Source organism: Notothenia rossii (assembly GCF_949606895.1).
Source record: "Notothenia rossii genome assembly, chromosome: 10".
NCBI classification, from domain to species: domain Eukaryota; kingdom Metazoa; phylum Chordata; class Actinopteri; order Perciformes; family Nototheniidae; genus Notothenia; species Notothenia rossii.
In genome coordinates, this window is record NC_136908.1 from 35,313,018 (window position 1) to 35,334,815 (window position 21,798).

Genomic DNA, 21,798 nt, shown 5'->3' on the forward strand with positions numbered 1-21,798 from the left:
ATTGTATGAGAAAGGTTCCAGATTGAATTGAGGAGAATATTTGTAATGTTCAGAGGTTGTTATGTTTAATATTCATGAAAATATTGTCATTGTTCAAATGATAATAAACATTTGCATAAAGCATATTTGTCCACTCATATGTTGATAAGAGTATTAAAAACTTGAAAAATATTCCTCTAAGGTACATTTAGAACAGATAAAAAATGTGCGATTAATTTGCGATTAGTCGCGATTAACTATGGACAATCATGCGATTAATCCATCCATCCATCCATCTTCTCCCGCTTATCCGTGGTCGGGTCGCGGAGGTAGCAGTTCCAGCAGAGAGCCCCAAACTTTATTTTCCCTGGCCACATCAACCAGCTCTGACTGGGGATCCCAAGGCGCTCCCAGGCCAGCGAAGAGATATAATCCCTCCACCTGGTCCTAGGTCTACCCCTTGGTCTCTTCCCAGCTGGACGTGCCTGGAATACCTCCCTAGGGAGGCGCCCAGGTGGCATCCTAACTAGGTGCCCGAACTACCTCAACTGGCTCCTTTCGACGCGAAGGAGGAGCGGTTCAACTCTGAGTCCCTCCCGGATGACCGAACTTCTCACCTTATCCCTAAGGGAGACACCAGCCACCCTGCGGAGAAAACCCATCTCGGCCGCTTGTATCCGCGATCTCGTCCTTTCGGTCATGACCCATCCTTCATGACCATAGGTGAGGGTAGGAACGAAAATGGCGCGGTAGACAGAGAGCTTTGCCTTCTGGCTCAGCTCCCTTTTCGTCACAACGGTGCGGTAAAGCGACTGCAGTACCGCTCCCGCTGCTCCGATTCTCCGACCCATCTCACGCTCCATTGTTCCCTCACTCGAGAACAAGACCCGAGATACTTGAACTCCTTCACTTGGGGTAAGGACTCATTCCCTACTTGGAGTGGACAGTCCATCGGTTTCCTGCTGAGAACCATGGCCTCAGATTTGGAGGTGCTGATCCTCATCCCAGCCGCTTCACACTCGGTTGCGAACCGATCCAGTTAGTGCTGAAGGTCACAGACCGATGAAGCCATCAGAACCACATCATCTGCAAAAAGCAGTGGTGCAATCCTTAGTCCACCAAACCGCAGACCCCCTCCCCCACGACTACGCCTCGAAATCCGATCCATGTATATTACAAACAGGATTGGTGACAAAGCGCAGCTCTGGCGGAGGCCAACCCTCACCTGAAATGGGTCCGACTTACTGCCGAGGACCCGGACACAGCTCTCGCTTTGGGAGTACAGAGATTGGATGGCCCTGAGTAGAGACCCCCTCACCCCATACTCCCGCAGCACCTCCCACAGTGACTATCTGGGAACCCGGACATACGCCTTCTCCAAGTCTAAAAAACACATATAGACTGGATAAGCGTACTCCAGGATCCTTGCGAGAGATCCTTGCGAGAGTAAAAAGCTGATCCGTCGTTCCACGACCAGGACGGAATCCGCATTGTTCCTCCTCAATCTGAGGTTCGACAATCGGCCTGACCCTCCTTTCGAGTACCTTAGAGTAAACTTTCCCGGGGAGGCTGAGTAGTGTGATGCCTCTGTAATTGGCACACACCCTCTGATCCCCCTTTTTAAAAAGGGGAACCACCACCCCGGTCTGCCTCTCCTTTGGTACTGTTTCCGACTTCCACGTAACGTTGATGAGGCGTGTCAAACATGACAGTCCCTCAACACCCAGAGCCTTCAGCATTTCTGGGGGATCTCATCCACCCCCGGGGCTTTGCCACTGTGAAGTTGTTTGACGACCTCAGTGACCTCCCCCCGGGACATTGGTGTTGATCCCCCGTCATACTCCAGCTCTTCCTCTAACATAGAGGGAGGAGTTGTCGGGTTCAGGAGTTCCTCAAAGTGCTCCTTCCAACGCCCTAACACTCCATCAGTTGAGGACAACAACGTCCCATCCTTACTGTACACAGCTTGGATGGTTCCCTGCTTCCCCCTCCTGAGGTGTCGGACCGTTTTCCAGAACAACTTTGGTGCCGCCCGAAAGTCCTTTTTCATGTCTTCTCCGAACTTCTCCCACACCCGCTGCTTTGCCTCGGCCAAGGCTGAGGCTGCTGCCCTTCGGGCCTGTCGGTACCTTGCAACTGCCTCGGGAGTCCCCCGGGATAACAAATTCCCTGAAGGCCTCCTTCTTCAGTCGGACGGCTTCCCTGACCACCGGTGTCCACCAGGAGGTTCGAGGGTTACCGCCCCTTGAGGCACCTAGGACCTTGAGACCACAGCTCCCCGCCGCGGCTTCGGCAATAGAGGCTTTGAACACCGACCACTCTGGTTCAATGTCCCCAACCTCCACAGGAATGCCCGAAAAGCTCAGCCGGAGGTGTGAGTTGAAGGCGTCCTGAACTTGGGCCTCCTCCAGACGTTCCCAGTTCACCCGAACTACACGTTTGGGCTTACCAGGTCTATCCAGAGGCTTCCCCCGCCACTCGACCCAACTCACCACCAGATGGTGATCAGTTGAAAACTCCGCCCCTCTCTTTACCCGAGTGTCCAAAACATACGGCCTCAGGTCCGATGATACGATTACGAAATCGATCATGGGCCTTCTGCCTAGGGTGCTCTGGTACCACGTACACTTATGAGCATCCTTATGTTCGAACATGGTGTTTGTTATGGCCAATCCATGACTAGCACAGAAGTCCAGTAACAAACCACCACTCCGGTTCAGATCAGGGGGACCGTTCCTCCCAATCACTCCCCTCCAAGTGTCTCCATCATTGCCCACATGTGCGTTGAAGACTCCCGGCAAGATTAAAGAGTCCCCTTCAGGAGCCCCATACAGGACTCTTTCCAGGGTCTCCAAGAAGGCTGTATACTCTGAACTGCTGTTGGGTGCATAAGCACACACAACAGTCAGAGTTTTCCCCCCCATAACCCGCAGGCGTAGGGAGGCGACCCTCTCGCCCACTGGGGTAAAGTCCAACAACGAAGCACCCAATCGGGGACTTGTGAGTAAGATTGATTCACAAGACCTCATGCGATTAATCGCGATTAAATATTTTAATCGACTGACAGCCCTAATTATATTACATTATTGCCTCTGCATTGGATTATTATTGGATAGGGTAATAACTTCATAATTAACTACGTTTGAAAGCAGAAGTCTGGGGCAAATAATTGCAAGTCTCTTCATTGTGCATGTCACAAAATGATTTAAAAAGAAAAGCCAAATTCTGGAAAAAAAGCAGTGCATGACATTAAGGATTTTGGGAGATGGCCCTGTGGGCCATATAAGCTAATTTACAGATGGCCCTGAGCCCAATAGAGATTGCCCTGAAAAATTTGCACGGACGAAATGGCACGAAGGGTTTGGGGGGCCTCCCCCAAGAAAAGAAAATATTTTTGCAGGTCTTACTGTAGATGCTGTCTGGTGCATTCTCTAGACTGAATTATAAGATGAACCACCACAATATTATATTGTACAATTTCAATTTTACTCTTCATTTCACTTGTTTGTTTGTTCTTGTTTGTGTTTGCTCGCTTGCATGCCCTGCATAGCTATAAGAAATACTTAAGTTGTTGGTCAAGACACTTTCCATCTGATGAAGGCAAATGCCTTCCCAGATGTAAAAAAGTAGAACACATTACATTCAGTTGTAACTGCCAAAACAAACATTATTTACACTATTATGGCCCCTGTTAAAAATGTTTGTAATGTTATCTACTGTAAGTTGGTCGAATGAATGCTTCCTCATCCGGAAGCTGACCGAGCAGACCCGAGCAGCAGTCGAGTTGAGCCGAGCGCATCCGCGAAGCACACAAAATGTCAGAGTTCCCGTTAGCCGGCAAATCTAAATCTCTTTGGTCAAAATAATTTCCCTTTAGCGCAATACCGCTTCAGTTGCGCCACTTATGTGACAGACAAGAAGAGTATGTGACAGACAAGAATAGTCAATTATAATGTCTAACACTTAATGTGGAGAAAGAGATGTCCTGTATGGGTTGATTGTGCGTTGATCTGTTGGTAATGCCTCGAGGTTCCGGTGGGCATGTAAACAAATGCATAATGCTGTGCTATACTTTGTGGCCTCACCCAGTTGCATAGCGACACTTATTGTTTAGGTGTCTTTTAATAAGCAGGTAGTCATATTATTAGCTAGAACTAGCTGGATCTGATCGATATGGACATAAACGCGAGTGAAGTCTAATCTGACGGGAGAGAGAGATCAGCTGCTGCTGACGAGTCGACACGCAGCGCTGCAGGTGAGCGGACAAAACTCACACTTCAGGTTAGAATATCACACGTAGCTATTTTAATTACCTCTCAAACTACCTAAACTAGTTATAGATATGTTTAGTTTTACTGTCGGGTCACTCATTACTGGATCCGCGAGCTGCATGATACTGGCATAATAGATTGCCCGATCGGGCAACCAGCAGGTGAGGCTTCATTGCCCAAGCTAAATACTAGATGGCCCCGGGCCATCGGGCAGTCCTTAATGTCAAGCCCTGAAAAGTCAAAAACAGAAATGACATTTTTTTTAAAAGGACGTAACATTTAAAAAAAAGAGTCAAATTCTGAGTAAAGGGCACATTCTAAGAAAAAAGGCACATTTAGAAGAAAAAAAGGCAAATTCTGATAAAAAAAAGTCTAATTTGAGATGCATTGTGGGACATGTAGTTTATGGGCAACGTGCTTCTGTAAATCATCATGTAACCGTATAATAAACATATAATATTCTTTGCAACCTCTTGTGGGGCCACAGAAAATGAAGTCACGGGCCGGATTTGGCCCCTGGGCCTTGAGTTTGACACCCCTGGTTTAAAAAGCTACATAACACACAAGGGGACGGGTAATAACCAGAAAAGCATGACATGGGACCTTCAATGCTTTTTTATGCATGCTTCTACGTAACATTAAGCTGTCTTTGGCTCTTTTTCTGCAGTAACAACCTAAATGTCCCCTCTGTGGGACTAATAAAGGTATTCTGATTCTGATTCTGAACAACAAATCGGACCACATACAACTTTCTTCATCTATATATGTTGATTATCTTGTTTTTATTTATCATAATTTTCATTCAGGCTGACCAATTTTGAGTGCTGGGTTTAACAGCCGACTGTAACAAGTTATTGTGGTGTGTGTGGAACAGGAACACACTGCTGCTGCTCTGGCTGAGATAACCGTGTCTTTTAGTAGTAGCAGATCAGCAAACATGTGTGCAAACACAAACTCCATCAAAACTCTCTGCAGCTGTTAAAGCTACTGACAGCCCATCAGTGATGCTGCTGTCATTGTGTTAGGATGCCCGAGCGGCCATGGAGGAAAAATAGGAGAGTAGGCAGGTTGGGGTTTTTTCTATAGAAAACAGATTTTTTTTTTTTGCATCCACTGTGAGCACATGGCTGCCCTCCACCATCCACACAGTATACAACCCCTTCTCAACACCACTGACTGCTTTTTATAGGAGGCCTCAGATCTTCATTGGCTGGCACATACCATTATATTTATGTAAGCAAACAATTGACTACCACTATATACACATTTACCAAATATTTTCCCACCACTTTACCAATAATATACACCTGAATACAGCTATGACAATATACTGTACATTAAATAGATACAGCTATGTACAAAAATGTCGAACTCCTCCCTGGAGACTACCACTTGCCGTTTCCCTCCCGGAACTATATTTAGAGGTGTGCGGGCCCGGAGGAACTCTTTTGCCCGAACACCCTGGGAGAGAGAACAGACAGAGGTAAGTTTACTCATCACACAATCCATCACTACTTCTCACGTTTACTTCGTGCTGTCCCTCGCTACCCGTACTGATAGCAATGTATGAATATGCGCCTTTTTAATCTGTATCCATTTCTTTACTCAGGCGAACGGCGAGCAGGAACGGCCCGGCATCCGCGCTGCACGCCACTCACCCACACAACAATGCAATTCAATCAATTGTCAATAAACATATCTATCCATTAATAAAGTGTGTTGTTTAAATCATGTGCCAATACTGTGTCAATATACCCTATACAGTATAATGATTATCCACATGTCCACGTGAGCTCTAGTAGCGGCGTCTCGTCGTTACACATTGTTAACGTGACGCTCCGAGTAAATGACGTCCCATTGCTCTTAAAACTCATTTCCTCTCTTCTCGTGGTTACCTTTGCGTCTCTCCATGCATCCTTGGTAGGAGGGACTAAGACGCAGAGGTGGCAAAAGTACACAATCTCTTTACTTAAGTAGAAGTACAAATTGTGTAAAAAAATACTTTGGTAAAAGTAGAAGTACTGATTCAACTTTTAAGTAAAAGTACAAAAGTACAGTCTCTGAAATGTACTCACAGTAAAAAGTAACTTTTAAACTGGCTGTTTTTGTGCAAAGCTAACTGAACATCATATTAATATAATATAATATTAATATAAGTGAAAAGGAGCTTCATTTAAACTTGTATTACTTCCAGTCTGAATGTATTCAGTGTGAACAACAAAAATAAAATACCTGTATTTGCTGTCACCAACATTGTAGATGGGTTACTTACTTTGCCTTAAAGGCCCAGTGAAGTGCATGTTTTTGCACCAAAATGAAATGGCAGTTTCATTCCTTACATATCATTGTGCCTGTTCATGGCTAAAATATTTTTTAATAATTCATAATTAATGAATTAATGAATTATTAATTTTGCCGTCTGAGCCTAACGGAAGTTGCAGACGATAGTGGCTGTGACGTCACAAGATGTACCCAGTTGCGATTGTAAACATGGCGGAGACTCTGGAAAGTGATACTAGTGTGAGAGAAATGATTGATTTGGACAGCTTTTCGGACAGGATAGATGAGGAAAGTGATCAATCTGGTGCACTTTGAGGGCAACATTAAGAGATTTATGGATACAGCTCTCAACACTCATATGAAACATATATTTCAATAATCAAAAAACATTGGAAGGATTTCTTAACCTATTTTATACAACTAATATTACATAGATGGAAATATTTGTTTACATAGATGACCAAACCCACTGAGATAACTTAGGCTACAGTTTACCTCCCTGAGCTGACGTTATCTCTCTCAGTCCCACAGGAGAGCACTCTCCCTCTCCTTATTGTTGAAACAGCTAATCTCCGTTAGCTCCGACCTAGCACCAGATGCTAACAACAACCCTGTAACTCTCTCAGTCTCTCTTTCTCTCTCTCTCGAATCGACCAGTGGCCTTTATTTATCATGATCAATCAAAGAATCTACGAAACAATGACACCAACCAGGCTCACCTTCATCTTTTGGGAACAGAAACATCGCCACTTCGGCAGACTTGACATTAATACAGCCAGCGGCAATGCATCGTTTCCCCTGTGTTTTTCATCCCTCTTTCTTCACTGTCGCCTCCATTGTCAGGTTTTCTCGATTGGCAATCACTTCCAGTCGACTCCGACACACTTTCCAGGAAAATACTAGCTCAAAAACGTTGAGAAATTCGACTTTGAAAAAGAGAAAAAATGAACGGTGGTGAATGTAAACAGTGCGGCGGCGTCCATCTCGTGACGTCACGCAGTAGATCGCAAGCCACGCCCACGAAGGCGAAGGTCGACTGCAGATTTCCCCGGAAAATTCAAAACTCGTCAAATTCGTTGCTATTCCAACATCTTTTGATATGGGTTCCAATGGACAATTTTGGTCATTACTATACGTATTAGCATAACAGATCATGCACAGGTGCACACTTCACAGGGTCTTTAATATAGGCCTAAACAAATCAAACAAAAATGATTATAGTGCATTCGCCACTAATCATTTTTGCGCCCACAACTTCAAACATCTCCCTTAAGTAAGGCCATGGATGCGGGATGTCTTGCTGGTGGTCTGATGAATCATCGATGTTATCTTCATTTTCAGTCATGACAGTCCTAGCGTTACTCATGGACATTATGCCGTTAGACCTTTTTCCCTTAACGTCTCTGCTTAGCTGTTTCATCATGGGTCTTTTACGTTGTTTTCGTCTATCGTGCATGATCTGCACACCATGGCTAGTCTTCTCTACGTGTTATTGTCACATCCATTTCGTTTTTGTCTTGATGTCGGGAATACTTAAGTAAAGTACAGATACCTGAAAAATCTACTTCGTAACTTCCCAAAATCCTAAAATCTACTTCGTTACTTCACACCTCTGCTAAGACGCAAGGAAAAGACGCAAGTGAAGGAAAAAGGGATGCAAGTTAAGGAACTTGGCAAAAACGTACGTTTTTCTGTCAGGACAGATGTATGAGCTAACAGGCTACCAGTTAGCCAGCGCCAGGCAGTTAGGGGTTCGGTGCCTTGCTCAAGGGCATCTCGGCAGTGCCCAGGAGCTGAACAACAACAGTCAACAGTTATACAAATACAATTAAGTAAAGCGGAGGTTAAAACCATTGTTGAAGATTTTATACACAAAACTTGACAAGAATACTGGGACCTCAGAGACAGAGGGAGACATTTTTAAAGCATTCATTCAAGCACACATAGGGGTAGATGCAAGATGGAGCAGGAGCCCAAGGAAAGAGAAGGTTTAAGGATAGGACCGGACTAAATCAAACACTCCACATAATTGGCGGGCAACAGGGGCAGACTGGGACTAAAAATCAGCCCGGTACTCTTGACCGGCCCACTTCGGTAAGTAATTACCGCTAGTAAATTGTCGACAGGGGGGAGGGGGGGGTGCTAGTGACTTATCCGACCGGCCCACATCGTGTAGCCCCCTGGACTGTGTAAAGACTACAATAAACCGGAAACGGTCAAACATGTCTTAATAGCAGGGTTCGTGCGGGTGCTGGAAATCCTTGAAAATGCTTAAAATGTAATGTGGTGTTTTCAAGGTTTGAAAAGTGCTTGGATTTTGGGAATGGTGCTTGTATTTGGGACAAAGTGCTTGAAATTGTAAATTCTTTACTTTTACAATAAATTTCTGTCACTTTTTAGATTAAAAGAAAGAAGTCGGAGCGAGCTTAATTGCTTCGCTTCTACATAAAACATCTCTGCTCCGGCCTTCCCGCGCTATGCGCGTGACCTGCAAGTGTTTTTTTTACGTGTAACCTGGGCATTCTGATGAGAGTGATAGACGACAGTATGCCAGGAAGTTGCCGTTTCAACGAGCGTTGGCTAGCCATGACGAAGACGACGGTCAAGCCCACGAGTAGCCTCCTGCAAAGTGTGCAAAAAAGACTTTCAGTTATTCAAGATGCGCGAGTCTGCGCTGACGAGCCACATGAAAGGTACGCTGTATTAGAGCATTTTGGATTAGGCTAACGTTGCATGTTGTTTGTTTAAGCTAGTAACGTTAGCTAGCTGAATAGCGAACTCGATGAGGGATAATTGCTTATGCAGGCGACAATAATTTCAGAGGAGCGTACCTATGTCAGTACACCACAGGATGGTTACAGTCGCCATCCTGTGGTGTTCAGAGGAGGAAGCACTTACTCTTGTAATTAGACATTAGCTTCTTAGTATGTTGCTATAAATGATAAACTGAGGATTTGACCGTGTCGCTATGGTTGATACTTTTAGAAACAGGCTTTTATATAAAGTCTTGTAGTATTATACAAGTTACTACATTTTGCTACATTTTGCTTTAATCCCACGTAATTGTAGAATAAACATAGTCTTCCTTTGAAGATGTATAAGACAGGTGTCTTGAGTAGTCAACATTACCTACAAATCATTGTACACTATTGTAAATATTATTTTCCACTTGTTACCATTGTGAGTCTATTTTTGATGCAGCTCTGTGTGATGTTGTGGCTACAATTCAGGCTAATACGCTACCTGAGGTGGAATAAGTACTCAGATATTGTCATGTCTAAGAAACTTATTGTGAAAGTTTATTCTTTATGTTAGTTTTGTCATGGCCCTTTGTCTGTGCTTTATGTTTATTCCAATAATTAATTCTCCCTCTCATTTCAGGCCTCCACTCTCCCCGCTCCTATCTGTCTCCTGTGTCCGTGATTGTTTTCGCCGCCCTGATTGTTTCCATCTGTTCCCCCTTACCCTGTGTATATATTGTGCTAGTCCCCTCCTGTCCATTGCCAGTTTGTTTCCTTATTTAGGATACACGTACAAGCCGACTCCACGGACATATTACGTTTCCTCTAAGCTCATGATCATAGTCCTTGTTTTTCCTCGAAAGAGTCTTATTGTTTTTCCCTGTTTTGTTACTGTGACTATACCAGTAAAGTCTTTATTTTGAACACTACCTGAGTCTGAGTTGAGTCGTGTATTTGAGTTCATGCCTCAGAGTTCACCCCTTGACAGTACGAACTGGCCATTAAAATGAACTCAGCCGACTCAGAGCAGATAAAGAACGCCATACGCTCTCAGGGCCAACGTCTTGGGCAACAAGAGGAGCAGATGGCCACTATACAGCACGGAGTGCAGCACCTAACCAACAGCCACGTGGAACTACAATCGTCGGTGACAACTAGGGGTGTTGAAAATAATCGTTTCTACGATGCATTGCGATGCGGACGTGGACGATTCGGTATCGATGCAGTGACGGAAGATAATCGATTATAGCGTAGTAACGTTGCTTCCTGATTTTCCGGCCGCGGCTTTACTATAACGTTTTTTTTTCTGTCACTTTAATATCAAATCGGTCGGTGACGCAGAGATCAGGGAACAGACGTGACAGCGGCACAGCAACACCAAACACGGAGCAGTCTGCTTTATCCACCAACACAAGAACACCAGTCCAGAACCAACAGCAGAAGGATGCGCTCTGAATCACTCCGTGTCGCTGCGGCTCAGAGACACAGGGATTTATGTTTTTCAAAAATAATCGCGTTACAATCATGTCAGGATTTTGGTGGATTTAATTAAGTCTTGGATTGCAGAGTATGAATGTCCTCTAGAAATTTTCAGACGATATATATGTGTCGTGTGTAAAGTTTGTGAAGGCAGGAGGAAAAAAGCTTCCGCGATCACCGTCTACTCTCCGTTCCTCCAAACCCCGCCCCCTCCCTGAAAATAATGAGTGACAGGCTGATAGTAACCTGATAGAAACTTTATTATTCACTTAATCACTGAGATATAATGAAGCTAACTTAATCTCATACATTCATGGGATTTATGTAACAGTAAGACAGAGAATGTAAGTGTGCACCCACATGCAGTATTTTTGTTTTTATATGCTATTGTAAATACTCCTGTTGTCTGCTGTGTTCAGACTCAAGTCCTGTGTGTGATGCCACATTCAGGACATTCAGTGTCCTTTTTTTAACAGAAGACTGTTGCTAGAAGCTGCAGCTAGACTGCAGAAGCATTATTTTTTTGTTTTTGAGGATGGAACAACTTCACACACAGATATCGGGAGACCTATACAATTCATTTATTTTGGTTTATAAATTAATGTCAAGACATTTATGTTATTGATTTCTGAAGCACTTTCTAAATAATAAAAAGAGAGTTCATATGTATTTACTGCATGTATGCATCGATGAAAAATAAGCCATGTGCAGTAATATACTGTAGAAAATTGAAGATGCAACACATTGGTAGGACTCGTCATGCATCGTGATGCATCGGGATATCGAATTGAATCGAATCGTTGACAGGATAATCGTAATAGAATCGAATCGTGAGACCAGTGAAAATGCACAGCCCTAGTGACAACCCAAGTGAATCAGCTGGCAGCTGAGGTTCAGCGTGTGCTCACTCACCTGCTTCCCCTCCCGCGACTCTTCCGGTCCCAGCGGCGACCAGATTCGACCCCAACCCGGCCACTGAGCCGCACATTCCTTCCATGCGTCTGGCTCCACCCGAAAAGTATTCAGGAAACTCGGAAGGCTGCCGGCCGTTCATCGTGCAGTGTGAGTTACACTATCGACACCAACCGGCTGCTTTTCCCACGGATGACTCCAAAGTGGCATCTCTCCGGCCAAGCAGCAGCATGGGCTACGGCAGAGTGGTCCCGACTCGGCTCCCCTATCTGTGGGTCTCTGGACGACTTCATAGACACCATGAGAAAAAACTTCGATCAAACCACCCCGGGCAGGGAAGCAGCTCGGGCTCTGATTAAACTGCGGCAAAATCAGCGTAGTGTGGCTGACTACGCTATTGAGTTCCGGACTATTGCAGCCGACAGCGGCTGGAACTCCGCTGCATTGTTTGACGCATTCGTCAGCGGTCTCACGGATCCCCTACAAGACCAGCTGGCGCCTCTCGATCTGCCCGCTGACTTGGACTCCGTCATATCCATGGTGTTAGAAATTAAAATCAATGCTGATATGGCGTAATTTGAGTTAAATACACTATTTGATTTAAATCAGTTTTATTCTGAAAAACCGGAAGTTCACTAACTATTAACTTGACACTTTTATTCTGAAAATTCGTCACTTCTGGTTAGCATTTAGCATCTGGCGGAATCATACGATTTCAAACCTTGAGCCAAGGTGAAATGACATGTGATGTTGTACACTGAGCACACTGGGATTAGCACTCATTTATTGACGCTGAATGATTTGTAGCAGGGAATGTTTAAATAACCACAGACACCAGAATGATGTAATTTAGCTACAGAAAAAGGCAGGAATTGCATTGGACCCGCCGGCCAATAGGAGAAGACCTCAGATGACAACAGGAAGAGCAAGCCAAGAATTTACCTCTTCTATCCCCTGACCTGTACTGACCGGTCGTTGGATGTGGAGAGCGCCTCCACTCACACATTTCATTTTGTACACCACCGAATCTTTTGTGTAATTAAATGCTGTTAACTTTTATAAGCTTCCCTTGACTCTTTTCAGTCTCTCCTGCCTTTCAATGGCAATAAGAATAGACAATCGTTTGGCGGAGAGGAGAAGGAATAAATTCAAGGATGCGGTTGGTCCGCCTTTCCAGAGGAGGCGCTCCCCGCCGGATACCACTTCTTCTTGGAGGCCCTGTTACCCCTCACCACCTGCGTTCCGGACAACAGCGCCCCCTGGCTCCGTGGAGGAGCCAATGCAGTTGGGCCGCGCCAAGCTTTCTATGGCAGAAAGCCAGCGTCAATTGAAGGAGGGTCTGTGCTTCTACTGCGGGCAACGCGGACATCCACAAGCGGCTTTTCCGGTAAAAGAGGAGGCTCACCAATAAAGAGGAGGACGTTGAGGCGCGGAATCTCTTCCTCTGACTTTCCTCCTCACACCCTGACCCGCATCCATGTAAAAGTCAGAGAAAACGTTTTTACTCATGGTGCTCTTATTGACTCAGGGGCAGACGAAAGTCTAATGGATTGGGTGTTAGTTAATAGAATGAACATAAAAACTAAGCCTCTACCCCAGCCTCTAGAAGTGAGTGCTCTCGATGGGCGGCTGTTGTTCAAAGTGACTCACCAAACAGACCCTTTAGAAATAAAATGTAATGATAACCATCACGAGACAATGTCATTTCACTTATTCAACTCAGCCCAACATCCTCTCATTTTGGGGTTTCCCTGGTTGAAACTTCATAACCCTCACATAGATTGGCAATCTGGGAGGGTGGAGGGATCGGGAAAGAATTGCGTTCATCACTGTTTTAAGCAGGTAGCAGAGATTGACAGGAGATGTAACACTGGGAGTGTTAGGCAGGATACTATCCCAGAAACATATCTTCCTGATGTACTTTCCGTCCTTTCCTGCTACCAAGATCTAAGTGAAGTTTTTAGTTAGTTAGTTAGTTAGTCAGAGTTAAGGCTCTGGCTCTTCCTCCTCATCGTCCCGATGACTGTGCTATTGACTTGATTGCTGGGTCTCCCATTCCTAAGGGTCGACTATATGCAGGGGTGCACATAACTTTTTTGCCCTGGTTCTCAAAGGAGCACCTGGAGATGTTGCTTGGTGCTCATCCTTAAAATGAAATAAACCGTAACTTTTCAGGGGGTCTTGACTTTATTTGCCAGACACATGGCACTGAACACACATGCAGAGGTGAACACAGAACACACATGCAGAGGTGAACACAAGACAACATTAGCACGACTAGTAATCCTACAAGCTGTCATCACTACCCTCCTGACTGTTCTCCTCACTGTTGTCCTCACTGTCTTCCTCTCTTTCAGACATGGTAGCTGATGATGTAGGCCTACTACTTTCTCTCTGGTTGAGTCTGCGATTAGCTGCTTGCATCCACAAGTCAACAGCTGGTTTTGGGTCGAAAGTCTCTGTTGTCATCTTAGACAAGTGGATGTAATCAAATAAGTATGTGAACATAACCAATAACCTACCTTAGCCAATAACAAATTAATGTAACTTGTTTTATTTGTGTTGTTCATTCATATCTTATTTTACCTTAACATTTATTTATTTATGCATTTTTTTAATCTCCAGTTTTAAAGGATATTTTTGGTTACTGTCCTATAGTATACATTGAAATGATTTCAAACCTGTTTATCCCAATAATTATAAAGGAGTGCTTTGGAAATATGTGTTTACATAATTTGTGACCAAACCGTTTGAACTTAGACTAAAGTGAACTATCTAAACACTCAAGAGTCCTTTACCTCACTGAGCTGTAGTTATCAGCCTCTCAGTCTGACTGGAGAGGACTCTCCATCCACAATATATCCGCAGCTAGCCCCAGATTCTAATAACAGCAGCCCCGGTGTCAGTACCATATGTGCTCGGGGTATCAGGGCCCTTTCTCATTTCATCAAATCCCCCTCCTCGACTCCTCGACTCCTCGGTCCTCCGGTAGTGACCCGGAAATGAATTTCAGCGCGCCATGTTGAAGGACATCTCATTTCTCGAAATGCACTTCGAGGATCGAGTGTCGAGGAGGCTCTCTGGAGGAGCTATAGCCGAGGATACACTGATGGGTCCTCCACGGTCCTCCACGGCTCCTTCGTAGATGCATTTCCGGGAACAGAGATGTTTCAAAGAGTCGTGACGCAAGGCCGGACTTATCTCAGCCAATGACAGCTCTGCATGCATCCCCTGGATATTATTTTATTAACTGCTTTCATCGCGACGCAATGTTTACAGTGAGAACAGCTGTGAAGTCCGTGCAGAAAGCTGAGCAGTGTGTAACATATCACTCAGTATAATAGGCCTGCTCTCTTTATTTTCTTTAGTTTAGTAGATATCTACAAACAGAGTCGATATTTTTCTAAAACCATTTAGTGCTTCAGATAATAAAATACACAACGGCTGTAGCCTGATTATGCTTTAGGTGCTGTAGGTGTGTGTGGTACAGTGTGTAGGTGTGTGTGTTGTACAGTGCGTAGATGCGGCGGGCAGACGGGTCTAGGTTGGTTTGGTGTCCTATGCTTACTTTTAATACTTGTAATATAACTAAATAAAACGTTTGGCCCGTAATTTCAATTCCCCATAGTAGCGACCAGAGAGGGGGGGGGGGATATATATCCAGTCTCTGATAGTGTTACGTTATTATGAGAGTGCTCTGTTTGATTCTGAAATGGTATATATTTATATAAAATATATATATATGTGTGTGTGTGTGTGTGTGTGTGTGTGTGTGTGTGTGCGCGTGCGTGCGTGCGTGCGTGTTTCCACATCTGTAACCTGTTATTGTCTCATTATACCGCACTGTGAATGAATTAAAAGTAAATATAAGTCATCATGTGTGCTGCTGTGCCTCCTGTCATCATTAATGGACGTCTCTTTAAAACGACCGCTCAGAGGAGAGGAGTTCTCATTTCTCTAACCGCCTGCTGCTTCCCCTCCTCTCTCCTCGGCTCCCCTCCTCGGCTCCTCCGCTCCTGTGGGCGGGACTAAGTCTCGAGGATAGGAGTCGAGGAGGGGAGTTAGAGAAATGAGAAAGGGCCCGGGGGCCCTTCTCAATTCGGTTAAATGGATTCCTTGCGTCCCTCACTTGCGTCGTTTCCCTGAGAAAGGAGGCGTGTGGCGCAGTGGATAGAGCCTTGGTGTTGGGATCAGGGGAGCACAGATTCAAACCCCACTGCAGTCAGCATGTCATTGTGTCCCTGGGCAAGACACTTCACCCCAAATTGCTCCTGTGGGGCTTGTCCACAGTATTGAGTATGTAAGTCGTTTTGGATAAAAGCGTCTAACAAGTAACATGTAATGCACTAGTCCCTCCCACCAGGGAAGCATGGAGAGATGCAAGGAAACCACGAGAAGCAGGGAAATGAGTTTTAAGAGCAATGGGACGTCCTTTCCTCCGGAGCGTCACGTGAAGCGACGTCCGTTTGTGATGACGCTGCACAGCTGATCGTCTGACAGCAGCCAGCTCTGTCCCCGTTGTTTCCACACACACCCCCGCCTCTGTTAGTACACATTTAATGACACAAACATTTGTATCATCTGTTGTAGACCCAAATAAATAAAATAAAATAAGAACTAATCCTCAAAAACGATAAACGCCATTCTTAAAATGTATAAACGAACAATATGATTAATATTGATTAGAGTGCACAAAAAAAAAAAAGATTGAGAGAAGAAAAAGAGATATGTTATCTATCAAAACCCAGTTAGATTAACATTAATTGGATTGCACACTTTGTTTGTTTGTTTGGATATGTAGCAAATTAACATGTTAAATAGCAATTAATGACTGACTGAATGGAAATGACAATAAATGAAAATGTAAAACGAAAAAAGCGATCATGAAAATGTTTCCAAAAAATGAATAAAATGATTTTTGACCACTTTGTTGTTCAGATATATCACATAGGCCTATTTGTAACTAAATGATACATGAATTGAAACAAAACACGGTATAAACTGAGGATTGAGTCCCGTGAGGTTCATGTATTTTCTTCACCCCGCTGGCAAACTGCTCTCATGTCAAGAAGCATTAGATGAGTGCATGCGCTGCATCGTCCAATCAGTGAGCGATACACAGTACACAGCTGGGCGAGTGTCTGAGGATTTCATCGGAGGATGGTCTGATTGTCTCCTCGCTCCTCAGTCCTCCGGCAAAAATAAGGCCATTGGCACGATACTCAAGATGGCGCAGACAAATCAACTTCCGGTGAGACCGAAACCGAGGAGCGAGGAAATGAAAAATAAGAGAAGTGAGAAGGGCCCCGGTACCGGTGCACCCTCCCTCTCTCCCTTACACTTTGGCTGTGAGCTGCGGGCGCTAGATAAGTCAACATCCCCTATTTTCATCACTTACAGCGCCCATCGTACAGGGCAAATTAAAAGTGTAACCGGGGTGAAAAGGGTGTTACAGTTACTTAATTATGAATTTTGTTACATCAAGGCTGAAAATTAGGATGAGCCCCAACGGTCAAAAATGTTTTTTTCCCTCCCAGAGCTGTCAGCGCAGCGCCTGCCCAGATCTGGCGCCCTAAGCGAACATCTATAACGCCAGTGCTACGGGGCGGCCCTGAGTTCATATGCAACTCGCAAATATCTTTCTCTCTCTCTCTCTCTCTCTCTCTCTCTCTCTCTCTCTCTCTCTCTCTCTCTCTCTCTCTCTCTCTCTCTCTTCTCTCCTCTATTCTCTCCTCTCCCCTCTCTTCTCTCTTTTCCCTTCTCTCTCTCCCTCTCTCTCTCCCTCTCAATTTTGGTACGCAAATGCGCCTTTTTTCAAATTACCCACTGCTCTTTTTTTGGCGGAGGTGCGCATGCGCACCTGCGCACCAGTTATGTGCAGCCCTGACTATATGCAATTTCAGGACCTGAGAAGGAGGCCATGAAGGACTATATTGATGCCTCCCTCAAAACGGGGCTAGTTCGCCCTTCCTCATCCCCAGCAGGTGCAGGGTTTTTTTTGTTGGCGAAAAGGATGAGTCTCTTAGGCCCTGTATCGACTACTCACCTCTCAATGAATTTACGGTTAAAAACCGGTACCCCCCTTCCTCTCATCTCGTCCGCTTTCGAGCAGCTTCAGGATGCCAAGGTTTTCACCAAGCTAGACCTGCGTAACGCCTATCATTTGGTCAGGATCAGGGAGGGCGATGAATGGAAGACGGGCTTTAACCACTCCTTCAGGCCACTATGAATACCTGGTCATGCCGTTTGGATTGTCAACGCTCCTGCAGTTTTCCAGGCTATGATCAACGATGTGTTGAGGGAGTTTCTGAACCGTTTCGTTTTTGTCTATCTTGACGATATTTTGATCTACTCCCCTGACCTTGACACCCACAAACAACATGTCCGCCAGGATCTACAAAAAGTGCTCCAGAATATGTGGTTTGTCAAAGCCAAAAAGTGCGAATTTCATGCCAAGACAGTCACTTTTTTGGGCTTCATCATTTCCCCAGGTCAGGTTAGGATGGACCCAGCGAAGGTTAGTGCAGTAGCCTGTTGGCCTACCCCTGATTCTCGTAAGAAAGTGCAGCAGTTTTTAGGCTTTGCTAATTTTTACAGGCGTTTTGTGCGGAGCTTCAGTGCTATTGCAGCCCCTCTTCATGTCCTCACGTCCCCTCAGGTGCCTTTTGTGTGGTCTCCTCAGGCTGAGGACGCTTTTTCGCGGCTTAAGAAGATGTTCACCTCTGCTCCCATACTTACCCTGCCGGATCCCACTCGCCAGTTTGTGGTGGAAGTGGATGCCTCCAACAAGGGGGTGGGAGCAGTCCTCTCCCAGCGCCAACAGAAGGACAACAAGCTTCACCCCTGCGCTTTCCTGTCCAGGAAGCTCTCCCAGGCGGAGAGAAATTACGATGTGGGAAACCATGAGTTGCTGGCCGTGAAGCTGGCATTGGAAGTGTGTAGGCATTGGTTGGAGGGAGCCGAGCATCCTTTTGTGGTCTGGACCGATCACAAAAACCTGGAGTACATCAAAAAAGCCAAAAGACTGAACTCCCGCCAGGCTAGGTGGACCTTGTTTGTTACCCGGTTTGACTTTGTTCTTTCTTACAGGCCGGGGTCTCAGAATGTCAAGCCTGACGCTCTGTCCCGTCTGTTTGACCCTGTGCCTACAGTCAAGGAGCCGGAACCCATCATTCCATTAAACCGGGTGGTAGGAGCGCTGACTTGGCAAGTAGAGAAGGAGGTGATACGAGCCAACGGTGGAGCTCCTGCACCCAGGGGTTGCCCGCCTAACCGGCTATTCGTTCAGGAAGCCGTGCAACCACAGGCGATCCACTGGGCTCACACTTCGCTGCTCACCTGTCACCCCGGAGTCAAGAAAACCATGTTCATTGTAAAACAACGTTTCCGGTGGACATCCATGGAGAAGGAGGTGAAGGAGTATGTGGAGGCGTGCCCTGTCTGCGCTCGCAACAAGACCTCTTCCAGGGCGCGGATGGGATTATTACAACCACTTCCTATTCCCAACAGACCCTGGTCGGATATTTCCATGGACTTCGTCACGGGTCTGCCCCTCTCTGGAGGTAAAACCACAGTTCTCACGGTAGTGGACCGTTTTTCTAAGATGACACATTTTATTGCTCTGCCCAAAATGCCCTCAGCTAAGGAAACGGCTGAGGTCATCAGGGCGACAGCTCCTTGTTGACTGGAAGGGTTACGGCCCTGAGGAGCGGTCATGGATTCCTTCCCGCTTCATTATGGATAAAAGCCTCATTGAGGATTTTGACCTCCTCAACTCGGAGGAGCCTGGGCCGTCAGGAGCCGTCCCTAGAAGGGGGGGTACTGTCATGTCTAAGAAACTTATTGTGAAAGTTTATTCTTTATGTTAGTTTTGTCATGTCCCTTTGTCTGTGCTTTATGTTTATTCCAATAAGTAATTCTCCCTCTCATTTCATGCCTCCACGCTCCCCGCTCCTATCTGTCTCCTGTGTCCGTGATTGTTTTCGCCGCCCTGATTGTATCCACCTGTTCCCCCTTACCCTGTGTATATATTGTGCTAGTCCCCTCCTGTCCATTGCCAGTTCGTTTCCTCATTTAGGATACACGTACAAGCCGACTCCACGGACATATTACGTTTCCTCTAAGCTCATGATCATAGTCCTTGTTTTTCCTCGAAAGAGTGTTATTGTTTTTCCCTGTTTTGTTACTGTGACTATACAGATGTAGCGATTCATTTCAGACAGTTTGAAACGCGAGGGCCTTGATTGGTATGTGATCTGCCCTCGCTCAAGGGAAAACCTCCAGCTTGACTGGAGACCGCCCCCGTGATAGATAAATGTAATTATAAAGAAGCCAGCTGCAATGGATCTAGTGATGGGATTTATGGCTCTTTGAAGGGAGCCGGATCTTATGGCTCCGTTCCTTTCAAAGAGCCGTTCAAAAGAGCCGTTCAAAAGAGCCGTTTTTTTGGCGGGGTTACTTGGTTTGTCTGTGAAATAATCACCAGGATAATGATTGACTGTATTGCCAGACCTAATGTCAATAATCTGCTTTGTAAACACGACACAAGGTGGCGCCATATCCATGTCATTCATGTCCGTGAATGTACTACTTTGAATTTACCCTCCGTATGTGTTAAGTAAATAAAGTTGCCTTGCCTTGAATGAAATTCACGCAACTCTTAATATAGATACTGTGTTTTTAAGTGGCGATGGAGATCATTTGTTGGCCCTGCTTTAAAGGATATTTTGCCTTTACAAATGGTGCGCTTTTTTGGTTGAAGTGCATCAAAATGCTGCTGCGTTTTCGCGTTTGGCTCATTTTCCATCCGAAAAACACGTCGTCTACCTGTCCTGTAGCCTACCACTTGTTATGACTTCTCTCTCTCGCGTATTCCGTTAAGACCCACCCCATCTCACTCCTCCTGCTGAAACCTACTAATCAGAGTAGGGGCGGGTCTTCACAGAATACGTTTGGGGAACAAAATCAAGCTTTTTAACAGGCGAGTGGATTTTGGCAGGCAGTGAGTGCGGACTAACAATTGAACGATAACAAGAACGGCTCTCACCAAGTACGACTCGGTTCCCCTCGTTCATACCAAAGAGCCGTTCAAAAGAATCGGCTCGTTCGCGACCGACACATCACTAAATGGATCATTGATCCACCAAGGGGTGCAGTGGGGTTCCACACTGGAGCTCATGTGAAATAAAGTGAGATACAGTATGCTGGATGTACAGCGGAACTTTGTTAAGATCCATATGTCACGGATATCATACTCTGTGCTAAATAAGAGACATATAATCATTTACAAAACATCAACATGTTGTTATTTAACAAAATAATTTTGTTATTCGAAAAAAACGAACGGGAGGAAATGCAGCCCGGCTCTCGATTTTTAATCCTAATTTAATCATCATCTTCACCACGATCATTTATGTTTATGTTCGCCGAATTGACATGAAATCACTGACACATATGAACATACTGTATTCAACTTCATTAAAACGTTATTAACGTGCCTAAACTCAGTAATTCACCAAAAATATGTATATTTTAATGGAGCTTCGTCGGTCGATCAGGATCCCAATGTGTAGCGGAGGGATCCTCATCTGGATGAAGGGTGTTATTTTCCCCATAAGGAACAAGTCGCTGCAAATAATCCCATTTATTACATGGCCACATTCTCAACAAAGTAACGACATGACTCCCAATATTAATTGAAATGCTTTTATGGATTTAGAAAATGTTTTTATTGATTTAAAAAATAGTTGTATGTATTGATTTAAATTGACATGCATCCGCTAAGAAAAATAGTCCGTTGTTACAGTTTTTTAAACAGTGTGAATGAAACGGCAGCTCTCAGCTGTGTATTTACACAACTAATGGCCCATCAACCACAGCTCTCCCCCCCCCCTCCCCCCCCTGATCTTTCTTATCCAGCAGCTAAATTAACAGTAGGTTACTCTGAGTGACCATAGACTGTATGTGACAAGCTTACAGTTAGTGACGTAACAACACCATAAAAGCTGGTGGGTTGAAAGCAATACGGGAGGTAAAAATAACTAGAATAATTGTGATTTATTTATTGTGGCTTTTATGTTTTTAGGTATAAAATGTTATGTAATTCAGGCTTATAGTTCACCCTTCTCTAAAAGCCT

The 21,798-nt window shown here is 45.0% G+C and overlaps 1 protein-coding gene across 5 annotated transcripts in view; it reads right to left on the bottom strand.

The window, feature by feature from the left end:
• Positions 1 to 11,802, bottom strand: part of LOC307021215 (uncharacterized protein) — a 75,685-nt gene extending 63,883 nt beyond the window's left edge. For 3 of the 5 annotated variants that reach the window (XM_079653132.1, XM_079653131.1, XM_079653125.1), the window contains exon 1: positions 11,663 to 11,798. The gene's annotated coding sequence lies outside the window, so the exon portion shown is untranslated. Of the gene's footprint in view, positions 1 to 11,662 lie in introns of all 5 variants that reach the window. The other 2 variants (XM_079653127.1, XM_079653128.1) reach the window with 2 other exon arrangements.
• Positions 11,803 to 21,798: the final 9,996 nt, after the last annotated feature.